Raw genomic sequence first — 8,883 nt, forward strand, 5'->3', positions numbered from 1 at the left:
AACAAGCCCTATAAACCAAGTTGTTGAGAAAATAGTGCAACCGATAGGAAGCAATACTAGAGCGAGAAATATCTCATGTTTGGAAGAGCAAAACATCCTTTACACCCCTGCCAACAATAATCTTGGCCAAGAGAATCCCTTGGTGGAGGGAATTGTGATGGGATCCATATCTGTGAGCAAGACCCCTACCTTGAATCATGAAGCTGAGGAGTTAGAAAGACGTGCATTAATTAGGAAGATTATAGATCTGGACAAGATGAATGAGGGAGGAAATGGTGTTGATGATGCTAGTGACATACATGATGATGAGGAGGAGGAGAGTTTTGGTACTGAGCTTGGTATTCTTCAAGACGTTACAAACAAAAGGATTCAAAATTGTGGCAAGATCTCTGCAAACAAAAGAGGAAGAAAGTCTATTTTAGAGCTTTGGGTGAAGGATGGGGAGGTAGAAGGATAAATGAAGATCACAACCTTGCTATCACAGAGGAAGGGAAACTCCCTTCCTCAAGAGGAATGAAGCTCTTGTCTTGCAATGTTAAGGGTTTATGTGCTCCTAGCAAACAACGCTTGGTCAAGTGTAGGTATATTGCATCTCACGCTGACATCATATTACTGCAAGAAACCAAAATGGCCACATAAGAAATTTCTAATTTTGCAAAAAAAACTTGGCTTCTAGCAAGTGGAAGATGTTCGGGCAGAGGGAGCATCTGGTGGCTTAGCCATCCTATGGAAAAAGAATGCACTGAACTTTGACTTTTGGCTTATGAAAGAAATTGGCAAGGGGGTATTGTGAAATCCTCTAGCAGCAACCTACAATTTATTCTCATCAATGTCTATGGCCCCATTCCTAATCCAAGAAAAGAGAGGTCTGGTTGGAAATTGATCATTTGTTCACAAATTTTCTAGAGTCCCATATCATTCTGGGTGGTGACTTCAATGCCATTCTGTACCCATCTAAAAAGAGAAGTGGATCTCAACTGGTTGGTCAATCTCAACTAGATTTTAAAGACTAGGAGAGTAGGAACAACTTGATGGAGAGTGAAACTAGAAAAGGACTATTCACCTAAAATAATAGATGACTGTGATTCAATTATATTGCTGAAAAAGTGAATAGATTATTTATCAAAGGTGATCAAACATCTTTCTCATTTGACCTCAAAGCTTCTATTCAACCTTGGTCAAGATCAAATCATTACCCCATTCTCGTAGAGATAATCGGTGATAAAAAATCATGAGGATGTTCATTCAAATTTGAATTTATGTGGATGAAACATAAAGACTTCTTCACTCTGATTCATCAATGGTGGAACGAGGAGCATTTTTCAGGTTCTAAGTTCTTTTGCTTGGTATCCAACCTCAAAGCCACAAAGGAAAAGATTTTAGAATGAAACAAGGAGCAATTCGAAGATACTTTTGTAAAAAAAAAAAGAAGTATAGAAGTTGATATGACATCGCTGAATGAGGAAGTTTTCAGTGTTGGGATGGAGCAAGAAAGTATTTTCATGGAAAAACTTCTTCATGAATATGAGGATATATTGGCTAAGGAAGAAGAGTTCTAGAAATAGAAATCCAAGGAAACTTGGTTGGATGAAGGTGACAAATATTTGAAGTTTTTTCATAATTCAGTTAAGCATCAAAGAGCAATAAACAAAATAACCAAAATATGCAAAGAAGATGGAACTGTAATAGAAGATCCAATAATGATAGCGGACAGGGACTGATTTAACCAATCAAAGATACCTTCTCCAAAATATCCCTCAATTGATCAAAGATGAGCATCTAGATGCTCAACACAAAAATAACTAAAGAAGAAGTGGAATGTGCACTAGGTCAATTCCAAGATGATAAGGTTGTGGTGGAGACCTTGGTTGCTGCTCAACATGTTGGAAGGTTCCTTGAAGAAATCAATAACACTTTCATAGCATTGATACCAAAAAATGAAATGCATCAAAAAGAGAAGATTTTCAACCTCTCTCTGCAATATGCAAGATGTTATACAAGTTATTGGCTAAAATTATGGCTAATAGACTTAAAATGCTTTTGCCTTCTATCATTTCTGACAAAAAAACTTGTTTTGTTCCTAACCAATCAATCCTAAATGGTGTCATTATTGCACGAGAGGCTATACACTCCATTCAGAGCCAGAAAATGCCTAGTATGATCATTAAACTAGACATCAAAAAAGCCTATGATAAAGTGGATTGGCACTTTCTATGCAAATGTCTAGAGGCATTTGGATTTTGCAAGAAATGGATTAACTGGATTTACTTCCACATTTCAAGCCATAAGGTTTTTTTGAAGTATCTAGAGGTTTGAGACAAGGAGACCCTTTGTCTCCTCTTTTGTTTATAATTATTGCAGAAGCTCTAGGGAGAGGTCTTAACGCTACTAAGAGGTTAGGTAAAATTGAGGGCATTCAAATTACCAGTGGTGTGGATACCATCACACCAACAACTCACAAATGATACTCTACTTTTAGGCACTGGCAGCAAGAAAGAGGCTCTGGAATTCAAGAAAATTCTCAAATAGTATGAGTTGGCCTTAGGTCAGGTTGTGAGCAATGAAAAGTATGAAATCTTCTTCTTCAACTTAGATCCAATTAAGGCAATGAAAAGTATGAAATCTTCTTCTTCAACTTGGATCCAATTAAGGAAATGGAAATTGCCAGCGGGTTGAGCTTCAAAATTGGTAAGCTTCCTTGCACCTATTTGGGTATCCCTCTTTATCTGGGGATTCACACATCTAAATTACAGGACCCTCTAAGAGAAAAAATCAAAAAAAGGCTTTCATCGTGGAAGGGCAGGGAGATTGGTCATGATTAAGACAGTTCTATCAACTATGCCGATTTATCTTCTTTCCTACCTTGCCCTTTCTATTGGGGCTAATAGGAAAATCATTCAAATCATAAGGTTTTACTGGCAGGGTGTAGCAGAGCAAAAAAAAATTGCAATGGTATCTTGGAAAATGATTTGCAAATTAAAAAAAACAAGATAGTGGATTAGGTATAAGGAATTTGATGTGGCAAAATCAAGCTCTTGGAGCGAAACTAGTCTGGAAAGAAATTCTGCACTCACCCGCATCTAAAATAGGTGAAGATATTGCAATCAAAATACTAAAGACTTAGATAACAGAGAAGGAATCTTCAGATCATCTAATCCCCCAAAAGACTCTAGAATATGGAATTTCATCTTAAATAGTAGAATACTTTTTACTTAAACATTTTTCATTTTTCATGGGATAACTTTGATGGTCGGTCTGCCCTCTTTTGGAAAGATCCTTGGGGAGGACACCCCCCCTATAGATAAACTTAAGGATACTCAACCCTTTAAGGACACCTTCACTCAAAGATGGGGCAGCTTCAGATCATCTAATCCCCCAAAAGACTCTAGAATATGGAATTTCATCTTGAATAGTAGAATACTTTTTACTTAAACATTTTTCATTTTTCATGGGATAACTTTGATGGTCGGTCTGCCCTCTTTTGGAAAGATCCTTGGGGAGGACACCCCCCTATAGATAAACTTAAGGATACTCAACCCTTTAAGGACACCTTCACTCAAAGATGGGGCAGTCATGGTAGAAATTATGTAGAATATGGAATTTCATCTTGAATAGTAGAATACTTTTTACTTACATTTTTCATGGGATAACTTTGATGGTCGGTTTGCCTCTTTTGGGAAGATTATTGGGGAGGACACCTCCCTATAGATAAACTTATGGATACTCAACCCTTTAAGTACACCTTCACTCAAAGATGGGGCAGTCATGATAGAAATTATGTAGAAGTGAATGAGTCTCAATCAACTCTCAATTGGAAACAAAAGGATTTATCTTCCCTTACGAATCATGATGATTGGGTCAAATTGAATGATATACCATCGGAAAAAACCTTCGCATTCTGAAATGGCTCTGACACGCTGATTTGGGTCAACTTTAAGACAAGTCAATATAATTCCAAGGATGGTTTTCAGTTGGTATACAAAGAGTCTATTCAAGTCAAAGATAGCCTTCCCATTAAGTTGTGTTGGGACAAACAATGCTTGCCTAAGGCTGGAGTCTTCTCTTGGATGGCTATCCAAGGAAGAATCCTAGTCAACTCTAAGATAGGTCAATATAATTATAATTCCAAGGATGGTTTTCAGTTGGTATACAAAGAGTCTATTCAAGTCAAAGATAACCTTCCCATTAAGTTATGTTGGGACAAACAATGCTTGCCTAATGTTGGGACAAACAATGCTTGCCTAAGGCTGGAGTCTTCTCTTGGATGGCTATCCAAGGAAGAATCCTAGTGCAGAGCATTTAGGGAACTTGGTTTCGAAGGACCTTCAAGATGTGCTTTATGCAAGATTGAGGAAGAGAGCTCATGTCATTTGCTCATTGCCTGCCCCTTTGCTTAATCTTGCTAGATGTAGCTGATTAACAAGTTGGGATGGTCTACTACTCTACCTTCACACATTCTTCCATGGTTTAGAAGCTAGCCTGTGGATCTCCAATCGTTCCCTCATTTTGTGGGAGTTATGGAAATAAAGAAACTGTAGAATATGGACAACAATTTGATGGTCCCAATCAAGTGGATTATCATGTTAAGAGTGCCCTGAGAGACACTGGTGGGAGGAATGAGCAGATATTCAAACGCCCTATCCTCACTGTGAGAGACATGGAGGCATTTGAAGCTATAAAACCTAGTATTGCAAGAAATATTGATTTCCTTCAAAAGTGGCTTGAATAGAAGGCGTCTACAAGTGGTGACTGGTGGAAGGATTACCTCGTTGCAAAAGGGTATGAACCATGATCAACAGAGGTTGAGGACTCAAAGGGAATGATGGGTAGTGAGATGCCAAAGGAGGCTCACAGGCCTACAATGAGAGAAGGTGGTTTGGGCAAAGGGCCAACAATGGAACCCTCTATTGCTAGGAAACACCCTCCTCATGGCAAGTATGTTTTTGTGGATCAAAGCCTTCTAGTGCAAAAAAAAAAAAAAAAAAGAGGAGAAAAAGACCTCGATGCCCAAGTCTGAAGGTCTATGTGGAGGTGATGTCTAAAACTTAGGGTTTTGGTATTTAGCAAGTATATGCATGGATTTTGTAATTACTCCCATGCCTAGTTAAGATAATATCCTAGGTTTTATTTCAGTTACTGCATGCATGGATTTTGTTATATTACCATCTTGTTAGTATACAAAAACTCCCATTTATGCTATAGGTGTTGATGGAGATAGAAGACTATCTCAGATCAGCTAGCTATAGGAGCATGTTAATCACATATCTAGACGATCCTTGGTTCTTTTAATTTAATTATTAATTTTGTTGCTAAAGAGATTTTACAAAGCAACCCTATTACCCACACAAGCTCAATGATGCTCTTTTACAATTCAATTAACTCTTTGAGGAACCCTTATATCAGGCAACTCTTCGAGAAATACTTAAATAATTTGATATAATAATCAAAATCAATGATTTTATAACAAAGGTATCCAATAGTTAGCCTTCACACATTGGAAGAAGACAATGAACAACATTGTCTCTAAACAAGTGTTCAATATGTTTCCTACACAGATAGAATTTTAAATCTTTATGACAAGCCAATAGAATCCATATCCACATTTAGAAAAGCTTTAACAAAGTTATGTCTTTTTCTTGCTGCTAAACTTTTAAAATATTGGAAGGTTCTAGCTATTGGATTCTCTCACAATTCATCTAGTGATTTTGTTCCTTATGTTTAGGTAAGAAATTCCAAAGTCCTTCACCCAGAAAACTATGCTAAAACCATATATTCATTTTATGGAGGCTCGGCAAAAACTGAACAACTTTCCTCAAATTTAATTAGAAATGCATTTTTTTTGTTGCAAAATTCAATGAGGAAACAAGTTGAATCTAGAAATATTTGAAATGCATTTTTTTTGTTGCAAAATTCAATGAGGAAACAAGTTGAATCTAGAAATATTTGATTGATTTAAATGCAAATTGGGTACAAAATGGCATCGTCTTGTGGAATGCTAATGGCTGATAGATTGAAACAAAATGAAATAGCAAATTGTTTTTATAAAACTAAAAGTAAATACTACATCAAAACCAATGTGGCTCCTTCACCTCACCAAAATGAGGTCCTCACCAAAATGAGGTTGAGGTTGGCACCCCTCACAGGGTCTGAGGGAGAGAGTGAGATATAGGGGTAGAGAGAGAGTGAGATATAGTGGTAGAGAGAGGGGATAGAAAAATAGTGATAGGGAGATAGATAGGTCTAAAGTTTGAAGCAGATAGAGCGAGAGAATGCTAACAGGAACCCATTGATTACTGATTACTGAAATTTGACTAAGTTTGAAATTTAAAAAATCTTCTAAAACCTAAAATTTCCATTATAACTCCTAAACATCTGAAACTGCCAATATATATATGAAATATAACATAAAGTATAAGAAAGGAAAAAGCCATGACTTAAATGTTATATTTCATGCATATATTCTAATGAAGAAAATGAGACTGACTTGGGCATGTTTGGGCCTCTGTTTCCTCTGTTTTTTATGCAGCCGAGCAAAACAACTCTGGAGTTTTTCAAAAATTGCCGAATGTTTTGCTCAGTATTTCATCTATGGTAATGACTTCCTTGTCCTTAACTATCACTAAATACGCTGAAAATCTTGAACCTATCCAATTGACATCTGCAGGCTTATTTTTATTAGACAGTTATGCTTTAACAATCTTCACTTCTATTGAAAGGTTCATTTGACTTTATATTTGATTATCACGCCACTAAAACACCAACCGCAAGTTTATAGTCTTTCTCAAGAATTATGCGTGCTCCATGTTAGTTAAAAAAATGTACTAAATTCTTCTGCGGCACCATCAAATGGAGTGGTACAGTTGTAATTCAAAGATGTGCTTCTTTATTCTACATCATTACTAAAATCAAAATGCATGTACTATCGCTGGAAATGGCTTTAATAGCTGGAAATGCAAAATGTGGAAGCACAAACAAGGCACGTGAACTGTTTCACAGAATACCTCAAAGAGAAGTTGTCCCATGGAATGCAATGATCACAAAATTTGTAAATCAAAATGCATGTACTATCGCTGGAAATGGCTTTAATAGATATGAATGCAAAATGTGGAAGCACAAACAAGGCACGTGAACTGTTTCACAGAATGAATCAAAGAGAAGTTGTCCCATGGAATGCAATGATCACAAGATTTGTAGGAAATGGATGTGTTGAAAAGGCTTTAGAAAATTTCAAACGATTGCAATTGGCAGGTATAAACATAAAAAAAAATTGCCCGTGTCCTCCCTGCCTGTGCCAAAATGGGAGCTTTGAGATAAGGTATGGACATTCATCAAAGCGTAATGGTAGGGAAATTTTCGTCACACATTGTACATGGAAATCCTCCGGTAGACATGCATGTAAAATGTGGAAACAAAAACAACACACCTAAAGTGTTTGACAGAATGCCTAAAGAGGTCATGTCAGGGAATGAAATGCAATCAAGAATGCCTAAGAGTCAAAGAGAGGTCATGTCAAGGAATGACATGAAATGATTGCACAATGTGCACAAAATGGATTTTGCAAGGAAGCTCTCAAAATCTTTGAATTAATGAAGCTTTCATTTTTGTCACACATTGTACATGGAAATCCTCCGGTAGACATGCATGTAAAATGTGGAAACAAAAACAACACACCTAAAGTGTTTGACAGAATGCCTCAAAGAGGTCATGTCAGGGAATGAAATGCAATTAAGAATGGAATGACATGAAATGATTGCAGAATGTGCACAAAATGGATTTTGCAAGAAGCTCTCAAAATCTTTGAATTAATGAAGCTTTCTCAAACACATCCTAACATTGCAATTGCAAGCTTTGTTTCTGTTCTCCGTAGTGGATGAGGGCTGTACATACTTCAATCACACAAGTAGCCCTTATTGCAATTATTGCATTACATATATAATTGTGTAATTGTTCAATAGGTGTCCATGATTGACCTTCATGCCCTTGCTGACTATCTTGAGAACACCCTAAACCTTATTATTAAGATGCCAGTTAGAAATGTGGTGGTTTTATGGACGTGATTTCTTGGTGCCTATAGATCATATATGAATATAGGCTATGTATATCCAACACTACATTTTCAGTTGAATCTCAAAAATGTTACAAGCCTGCACAACTTATGTTCTACTCTAAAACTCTACGCAGAAGCAGTCAGGTTGCAAGTGATTTACCTGCACAAATTGTGCCCTGCTATCAAGTTATTAGCTGCACAAATTGTACCCTGCTATCAACGATGGTGATGAGAAAATGGACAGAGTTTGCGGGAAAATTTTAAGAAACCCTATTGTACTCTGCAACAACGATGCTGATGAGAAAATGAGCAGAGTTTGCAGGACCAAAATTTTCCCAACAACCTTTCCAGCATGACACAACATTTCAACAGCGCGAGTTCGCAGAGTCACAGAGTAACACTTTTCGGTGGGGGTTTCCCCCAAATAATAGACTATCAGCTAATTAGTATATTAATAAAAAATTAATTATTATCACACTAGTGTTTACAAATACTATTATCAATTAAATTAATTAAATATTATCTCTTAAACGTAGGGGGCATGACAATTTTATTTATGTACCGCAGTGTGTAGTTACATTATAAGGGGGCAAGGGACGTGTAGAATTTGCTACATAACCTTATACAAAATTTATGAGTTTAATCATAATGTTCTGGAATTGCATGGAATCTATGCAGACAGAGACAAGAATTCAAACATCTAAACTTTATATTAGTACATCCCCATTTACAAGTGGTTTGTTTTCATTCTTTTTAATATCTTCAATGTAACATCTTTGAATTTTGCTAAACGCGTAGCATTATTAACAGGTGAAAGAATATGAAAATATGTTTGA

Source organism: Cryptomeria japonica, chromosome 10 (genome assembly GCF_030272615.1).
Source record: "Cryptomeria japonica chromosome 10, Sugi_1.0, whole genome shotgun sequence".
NCBI classification, from domain to species: Eukaryota; Viridiplantae; Streptophyta; class Pinopsida; order Cupressales; family Cupressaceae; genus Cryptomeria; species Cryptomeria japonica.